The sequence below is a fragment of the Orycteropus afer genome, unplaced genomic scaffold (assembly GCF_000298275.1).
Source record: "Orycteropus afer afer isolate SDZICR_OR568_19922 unplaced genomic scaffold, OryAfe1.0 scaffold00030, whole genome shotgun sequence".
In the NCBI taxonomy this organism is placed as follows: Eukaryota; Metazoa; Chordata; class Mammalia; order Tubulidentata; family Orycteropodidae; genus Orycteropus; species Orycteropus afer.
In genome coordinates, this window is record NW_006921617.1 from 13,872,493 (window position 1) to 13,881,209 (window position 8,717).

Consider the following 8,717-nt stretch of genomic DNA (forward strand, 5'->3'; position numbering starts at 1 on the left):
GGGTTTGAACCACCAGCTTTCTGGTTAGCAGTCAAGTGCCTTAGGCACTATGCTACCAGAGGATAGAACAACTAAAAAGAACTGCAACAAAGACACAGAAGAACTAAATGATACAATCAACCAACTTGACCTTATCCACATACACAGAACACTTCACCCAACAACAGCACAATGTAATTTGTTTTCCAGTGCACATGGAACATTCTCCAGAATAAAGCATATGTTAGCTCACAATGCCCTCAATAAATTTGAAAACATTGAAATACGTCAAAGCATCTTCTCAGATCACAACACTATAAAATTAGAAACCAACAACAGGAAGATCAAGGGAAAAAAGTAAATACATGGAAACTGAATAGCATCCTTCTTAAAAACTACTGGGTAATGAACTAAAAACAAAATTTAAAACAAATGAGAATGGAAGCACAATAAAATGTTTTGGCACAGCAAAAGCATTGCTCAGAGGGCAATTTATAGCAATAAATGCACCCATCCAAAAAGAAGAAAAAGCCAAAACCAACACACCTTAACCCAATATCTCCAACAATTAGAAAAAGAGCAGAAAATTAGAATAATTATTTCTGCAATTATCAGCAGAAAAAGAAATAATAAAAATTTGAGCAGCAATAGAAAACAGAAAAACAATAGAAAGAATCAACAAGACTAGAAGTTGGCTCTTTGGAAAGATTAATAAAATTGACAAACCAGTGGCAAATTTAACAAAGGAAAAGAAGGAAAGAATGCAAATTACACGTATAAGAAATGAAATGAGCAACATCACAACAGAACCAATTGAAATAAAAAGAATAATATCAGGATACTGAGTCAGGTCCGACTCCACGGCACATAACAACAACAACAACAACAACAACAACATGAGGAACTGGACTCCAACAAATTTGAAAGCCTAGAAGAAATGGACAGATTTCTAGAAACACAAGACTTATCTAAACTTACACAGACTGAGGTAGAGAATTTTAACAGACCCATAACAAAAGAAGAAATTGAATATGGCATTAAAAAAAAAAAACTGCCAACAAATAAAATGTTCTGGTCCAGACAGCTTCACTGGTGAATTCTACCAAACATTCAGAGAAGAGCAGACACTAATACTACCCAAACTATTACAGAACATAGAAAAGGATGGAATGCTCTCAAATTCATTGTATGAAGCAAGCATAATTCTGATACCCAAACCAGGCAAAGACACCACTAAAATGGAAAATTAAAGACTAATATCCCTCATGAATACAGATGCAAAAATCTTCAACAAAATCCTAGCCAATAAAATCCAAACACTATATAAAAAAGTAATATACCACAACCAAGTGGGATTCATACCAGATATGAAAGGATGGTTCAACATTAGAAAAGCAATCAACATAATCCATCACATAAATTGATAAAAAAAAATGATTTAAAAAAAAATAAAAAAACCCTCACAAAGTACATAGGCAAAACCAACAGCCAACATTACTCTCAATGGAGAGAGACTGAAAACATTCCCCTTCTGTTTTGGTTACCTAATGCCACTCCAACAAGAGTATACCACAAACGGGGTGGCTTAAAGAAACAGGAATTTATTCTCTTACAGTATGGATGCTTCATGTCCGAATTCAAGGTGCCTGGCTCTAGTGGCTATGTGAAAGCCCCTCAACATTGGGCTTCAGCTCTGCCTCTTTCTCCCAGCCCACTGAAGCTAGAGACATTTCTTCACTTAGGCAGCTACTGGCTGCTGAGGCTAACAAGCCCAAAGTTGACAAATAAAATGACACAGTCCCAATGTTACCAAACTACACGGCAGATCATTGATTCAAGTCCATTGAAAGTCCCAGAATCAGCAGAGCATGGCAGGCTGCTGAACAACAACTCAGCTACATGCAGGGTTCAATTGTGCCATAAACTAGAGACCATTCCCAAAGCTGTTTTTTGTATATGGGAAGCAGACCACATACCCAAAGCAGCTACTCAGCTGCTCCAGTAGATTCTACCATGGAGTTAATTACCAGTCTCAGCATGGGGAATAACTACATTCAGCTGCCCAGCCACTCAACCAGGCCCAGTCAAGCTGACACACAAATTTAACCACCACACCTTCCAAACAGGCACCAGACAAGGATGCCCTGTATCACCACTTCTATTCAACTTTGTATTGGAAGTCCTAGTCAGGACAATAAGGCAAGATAGAGAAATAAAAGGCATCCAAACTGGCAAAGAAGAAATAAAACTATCTCTATTTGCAGATGATATGTAGAAAACCCTAGTGACTCAGCAAGAAAACTACTAGAACTAATTGAAAGATTCAGCAAAGTGGCAGGATATGAGATTAACATACAAATATCAGTTGGATTCCTTCACATAAACAAAGAGATCTCTGAAAGAAAATAAAGAAAACAAGACTATTTGCAATAGCTACCTAAAAGATAAAACATTTAGGAGAAAAATCTCACCAGGGACATAAAAGACCTATTATACAAAGAAAACTATAAAATGCTACTACAAGAAACTGTGAGACCTACATGAATGGCAGAACATACCATGGTTATGGATAGGAAGAATGAACATTGTGAAAATGTCTATATTACCCCAAACAATCTATAGATTCAATACAATCAGATCCCATCAATATTCTTTAAGGATATGGAAAGGCCAATCACTAATTTTACATGGAAAAGAAAGAGACCTCAGATAAGTTAAACACTACTGAAGAAGAACAAAGTAGGAGGTCTCACACTTCCTGGGTCTAAAAGTCTATACAGTGACAGTAGCCAAAACAGCCTGGTATTTTACAGTGTCAGGCACACAGACCAGTGGGACAGAATTGAGAATCCAGAAATAGGTTCATCCACTCATGGACAACTGATCTTTGAGAAAGGGCCAAAAGCCATTAAATATGGAAGAAATAATCGCTTTAACAAATGGTGCTAGCAAAACTGAATATCCATTTGCAGAAAAATGAAACAAGATCACACCATATACAAAATCATATACTCACCCCATATACAAAACTAACTCAAGATGGATAAAATACCTAAATGTAAAACTTAAAACAATAAAGTTCATCAAAAGGGGGGGGGGCAAACTTAGGGGACCTAATTTATGGCATAAATAAACTACCAAACATAACAAAAAATGCACAAACAGCAGAGAATAAACTAAATCACTGGGACCTTAAAAAAATTAAATTCTTTGCATCAAAAGACTTCTCCAACAGAGTAAAATGAGAACCTAAAGTTTGGGGGAAAATATTCAGCAATTACATATCCAACAAGGGACTTATCCCTAAAATGTATAGAAAACTTCAACACCTCAACCCCAAAAACACAAAAATTCAATTAAAAAATGGGCAGAGGGCATGAACAGACACTTCATCAAAGAAGATACTCAGGTGGCCAACAAACACGTGAGGAAATGCTTGTGATCATTAGCCACAAGAGAGATGCAAATCATAACAATAATGAGATATCATCTCACCCCAGCAATAAGAGCAAAGTTCAACAAGACAGAAAATAATAAATGCTGGCAAGGGTGTGGAGAGATTGGAACTCTCATATACTGCTGGTAGAACTGTAAAATGATGCAGTCACTGTGGAAAACTGTACAGCATTTCTTTAAAAAACTGGAAATAGAAATACCATTTGATCCAGCAACCCCCCTACTATGTATATATCCTAAAGAAGTGAGACCTGGGACTCAAATGGATATATGCACTACCATGTTCATTGCACCTTAGTCACAATAGCAAAGAGATAGAAACAACCTATATGCCCATCAATGGATGAATGGATAACCAAACTATGGTACATACACATAATGGTATAATATGAAGCATTAAAGAATGATGAAGAATCTGCAAGATACCTCATAAAGTAGATTAACTTGGAAGATATTATATTGAGTGAAACAAGTCACTTACAGAAGGACAAATATTGAGTACACTGTTATAAAATAGTCCACTCACAAATAGTGAGTCCACTATTATAAAAAGTTAAAGTAAGGTTTACACAGGGAAGGAAACTTTCTTTCTTGGTTACTAGGAATAGAAGCAAAGGGGAGGGAAATTACTGGCTAGATAAGAGACATGTATTCATTAGATCGAAGGGAAAGGTAATATAACAAAAGCAGATGACCAGCACAATATCACTAAGGAAAGAAAGACATGCAGAGGTGCACAAAAGGTACAGACAACAAAAATAAATACTGTTAATAATAATACTGTTAATAGTAATACAATACTCCATTATTAGTAACAACAAACATTAATCTATGGGTGGATACATAGGTAGACAGGCAAGGTGATCAGGTAGGAGTAGGTGAATGGAATATACTTATGACCATATATAGATGTGGCAGACAATATTTCCACATATGTATTTGTATGTGCTATAAGAATATCCATATATATAGTGGTGCTAACAGAGGGAAAAATTATGATAACTTCTTTGCCACAAGCAACTACCTTGAAGGAGTAAGTTGCCGGGCCTGCAGTTTTGGGACTATGATTCTGGGAGACATAATCTTCAGTTGGTATAACATAGTACACAAAAACATGTTCTCCATCCTACTTTGATGAGTAATGACTGGGATCTTAAAAGCTTGTAAGTGGCCTTCTAAGAGGCAACTACTGGTCTTTCCTTATGTGGAACAAAGAAGAATGAAGAAAATCAAAGATACATGAAAACAATTAGTCCAAGACACTAGTGGACCATGAAAACCTCAGCCGACATGACCCTGAGACAAGAGGACCCAGAAGGTGCCCAGCTACCACTACCAACCACTCAGAAAGGGATCAAAATTGGAAATCCTGGATAGAGTAGGAGAAAAATATGGAACAAAACTCAAAATCATAAAAATGATAGAGATTATTGAAACCCCTGGGATTATGGCCCCTCGTCAGCCTTCAGGCTTGGAATTGAACTCACTTCCATGGCTTAACTTTCAGACAAACAATAGATAGGCCTGTGAGGTGAACAATTATACCAGGAGGTGTATTCCTTAGAACAATCAACCATGGGAGATCAGAAGGGTAGCATTTGCACAGGGAGAAAGGTCAGAAGGCAGTAATGCATAAGAAAGAAGGACACAGGGAAAAGATAACTATAGGGAGGAAGTGGGAAGACAGATTTTACATTGTAGGATTGCAATCAACATCATGAAACTAAATGTGTTGAATGTAAAATGGATTTGCTCTATAAACTTTCACCCAAATCACAATAAAAAGTTAGAAACAAAACAGCACAGATGCAGCAGTTCATACAGGGAACTTTCAGAAATTCATGCCTCATTCAGAAGAGGGCATGGAAGGAGGGATATCCCCGCTGATGTCAGATGGGCCTTGTTTGAAAGCAAAGAATACGAGAAAGATGTTTGCCTGTCTTTTATTGACCATGCAAAGCCATTTGACTGTGTGGATCATAAACAATTATGGATAACATTGCAAAGAATGGGAATTCCCAAAGACTTAATTGTGCTCATGAGGAACTTGTACATAGACCTAGCAGTAGTTATTCAAACAGAACAAAGGCATACTGGTTGGTGTAAGATCAGGAAATATATGCATCAGGGTTGTATTCTTTTACCATACTTATTCTATTTGTATGCTGAGCAAATAATTTAAGAAGCTGGACTATATGAAGAAGGACATGGCATCAAGATTGGAGGAAGACTCATTAACAATCTGAGACATGCAGATGACACAACCTTGCTTGATGAAAGTGAAGAAGACTTGAAACACTGATGAAGATCAAAGACTGCAGTCTTCAGTATCGATTACACCTCAACATAAAGAAAATAAATATCCTCACAAATGGACCAATAAGCAACATGATGAATGGAGAAAAGACTGAGGTTGTCGAGTATTTTGTTTTACTTTGGTCTGCAATCAATGTCCATGGAAGCAGCAGTGAAGAAAGAAATCAAAAGACATGTTGCATTGGGCAAATCTTCTGTAAGAGATCTCTTTCAAGTGTTTTAAAGTAAAGATGCCACTTTAGACACTAAGGTGTACTTGACCCAAGCTATGGGATTTTCAGTAGCCTCATATGCAGGTGAGAGCTGGACGATGAATAAGAAAGACCAAAGAAGGATTGATGCATTTGAATTTGTGGTGTTGACAAAGAATATTCAATGTACCACGGGCTGCTAGAAGAATGAACAAATCTATCTCGGAGGAAGTACACCCAGAATGCTCTTTAGTAGTGAGAATGGCCAGACTTCTAGCCTTCAGAAACATGAGAAAATATATTTCTGTTCTTCAAAGCCACCCACTTTGTAATATTTTTATAATAGCAGTCTTAGAAAACTATGACACTAGTAATATACCTCTTTCAAAATATATCTAAATAAATGCTATCTGGAATTTCATATGGAATAAGGGCCAATTGATTCATTATCTCTTAAATACAAAAAATAAACAAATTTGTTTCATAATCTCTGGCATGACATTGCAAATTTGCTTAGTGACCAGGAGAAGAATAGCAGTAATAGAATGGTGGGAGGGATAAGCACAGCCAACATCCTTCGTGGTGTTTATGCTGCTCTCATCCAGACCACTGAAGTTGTGTTCTTTTCATACGTTTGAATGACATTTACAGAATTATAAACGTGCTCTTTTTTGAGGATTTTAGGCTTGTTAGTGGCAGTAAAACCTCACCTACACTATTTAAGCACAAAAGGAAATTAAATGGCTAACTAAACTAAAGGTCCATAGTTAGGTCTAGTTTTAGATGCGTCTGATGCAGAGGACCAAAAGATGTTATCAGATTCCTATTTTTCTCTCTCCCCAGTTTTGGCTCTATGTTCTTTATTTTTACTCTGTTCTCCGGAAAATTCTCCCATCCTGGCTGCAAAATGGCTGCTTTGGTTGCATATTTCCATTTCACATCTCAAAGTAGTCCAAGCAAAGGTCCCAAGATTCACTCTGAAACAGACTAGGTTATAAGTCCACCTCTGACATTTGGCAAAGGAAACATAATGCATTGGTGGACTTAGCCAAGGTCAGGTAGTGCACCTTAGACTGTGGGTGGAGCTCTTCTCAGAACATGTGGCCTGAGAATGGATTCAGAGCCATGGTTAGAAGATAGATGAATGACTGCTGGAAGGGCAAGTAATAAATGTGCTCTGTGTACACTGGATGTGATTACAGCCAAATAAATTGATCTTAAATCCACTTTGAGCCATATATTTTTTCTCAAATTCTATTGTTGTTGTATGTTTGTGCCCATTCTAAAGAAAGGTGATCCAACAGAATGTGAAAATTATCAAATAATATTAATATCACATGGAAGTAAGATTTTGCTGAAGATCATTAAAAACTGTTGTAGCAGTATATTGGTAGGGAACTGCCAGAAATTCAAACCAAATTCAGAAGAGGATGTGGAATGAGGGTATCATTGCTGATGTCAGATGGATCTTGGTGGACACATACATCAATTCAACAGTTTCTCCATGTACAATGTAGTGACAGTGATTACATTCTTCAAGTTGTGCAGTCTCATCCTTCTTTTCTGAGTTGTTTTTTCCTCATTGACAAACTCACTGCCCCCTAAGGTCCCTATCTTATCTTTCAAGTTGCTGTTTTCAATTTAATCCCATATAGATAGTTCTTAAAAGAGCATAATGCTGTAAAAAAAAAAAAAACACATATTTACTGGTCTGATAAAGACTGGTAAAACCTCTGAGATTATGGCCTTTAGGTTCAAACTTGAACCTACTCCTGGAGATCACCTTTCAGCCAAACAATAGATAGATAGGCTTATAAAGTGAACAGTAACATCCATGTGGAGTGTGCTTCTCAGAACAGTCAAGCATATGAGACAGAAAGGGCAATATTAGACCCAAACTAAAGTTCAGAAAGCAGGAAGGAAAGGAAAGATGGGCGAATGGAAACAGGGAAACTGGGAATCCCTGAGGGGATTGCAGCTAATGTCAAGAAACAAAATGTGTATAAATGGTTGAAGGGAAAACTAATTTGCTCTGTAAACTTTCACCCACATCACAATAAAAATTTCCAAAAAAAAAAATAAAAGAATGATGTTCAAGGAAGACTTTTTTTTTTTTTTAACTAATTAAGTTAAATAATTTTTCAGTTTTAGGATAACTTTAAGGGGATATTTTTGGTTTAAAGTTCAAGCTACATTTTGATGGTAACATCCTGCATTATCCTATTCTTGCCCTCAACTCACACATTTTTCCATTACGCCAATTAGCTGATCAATTATTATACTTGAGGCACATTGTGCAATTGGAAAACAGATGAATAGGTAATCTGACTGTAGGAATATTAGAAGATCTCATAGAAAAGGTAGGCCTTTGTTAGAGGTAAGAGAGTAAGGATATTCCAGGGAAAGAGAACAACACAAAGACATAGGCAGGTAAGTATAGACTAATGAGCCGATCAATGAATGTACAGGTTGGAGAAAGGTGAGAGTGCAGAGATATTGAGGAAAGGTCATGCAGGTTCTTGAACCTCCGACTAAAGAGCTTGACTTATTCTGAATGTATGAAGGCAGAGTTCATCAAACTTTTTCTAAAAGAGCCATGAACTAAATATTTTAGACTTTGCAGGCCAAGAGGAAAAATCAAGGTTGTTATGTTGTTGTTGTTATGTGCCGTCGAGTCAAACCCGACTCATAGTGACCTCTCCTTGGGTTTCCGAGGCAGTATCACTATGGAAGTAGGATTGCCCAACCTTCCTTCCGAGGAGTGGCTGGTGGGTT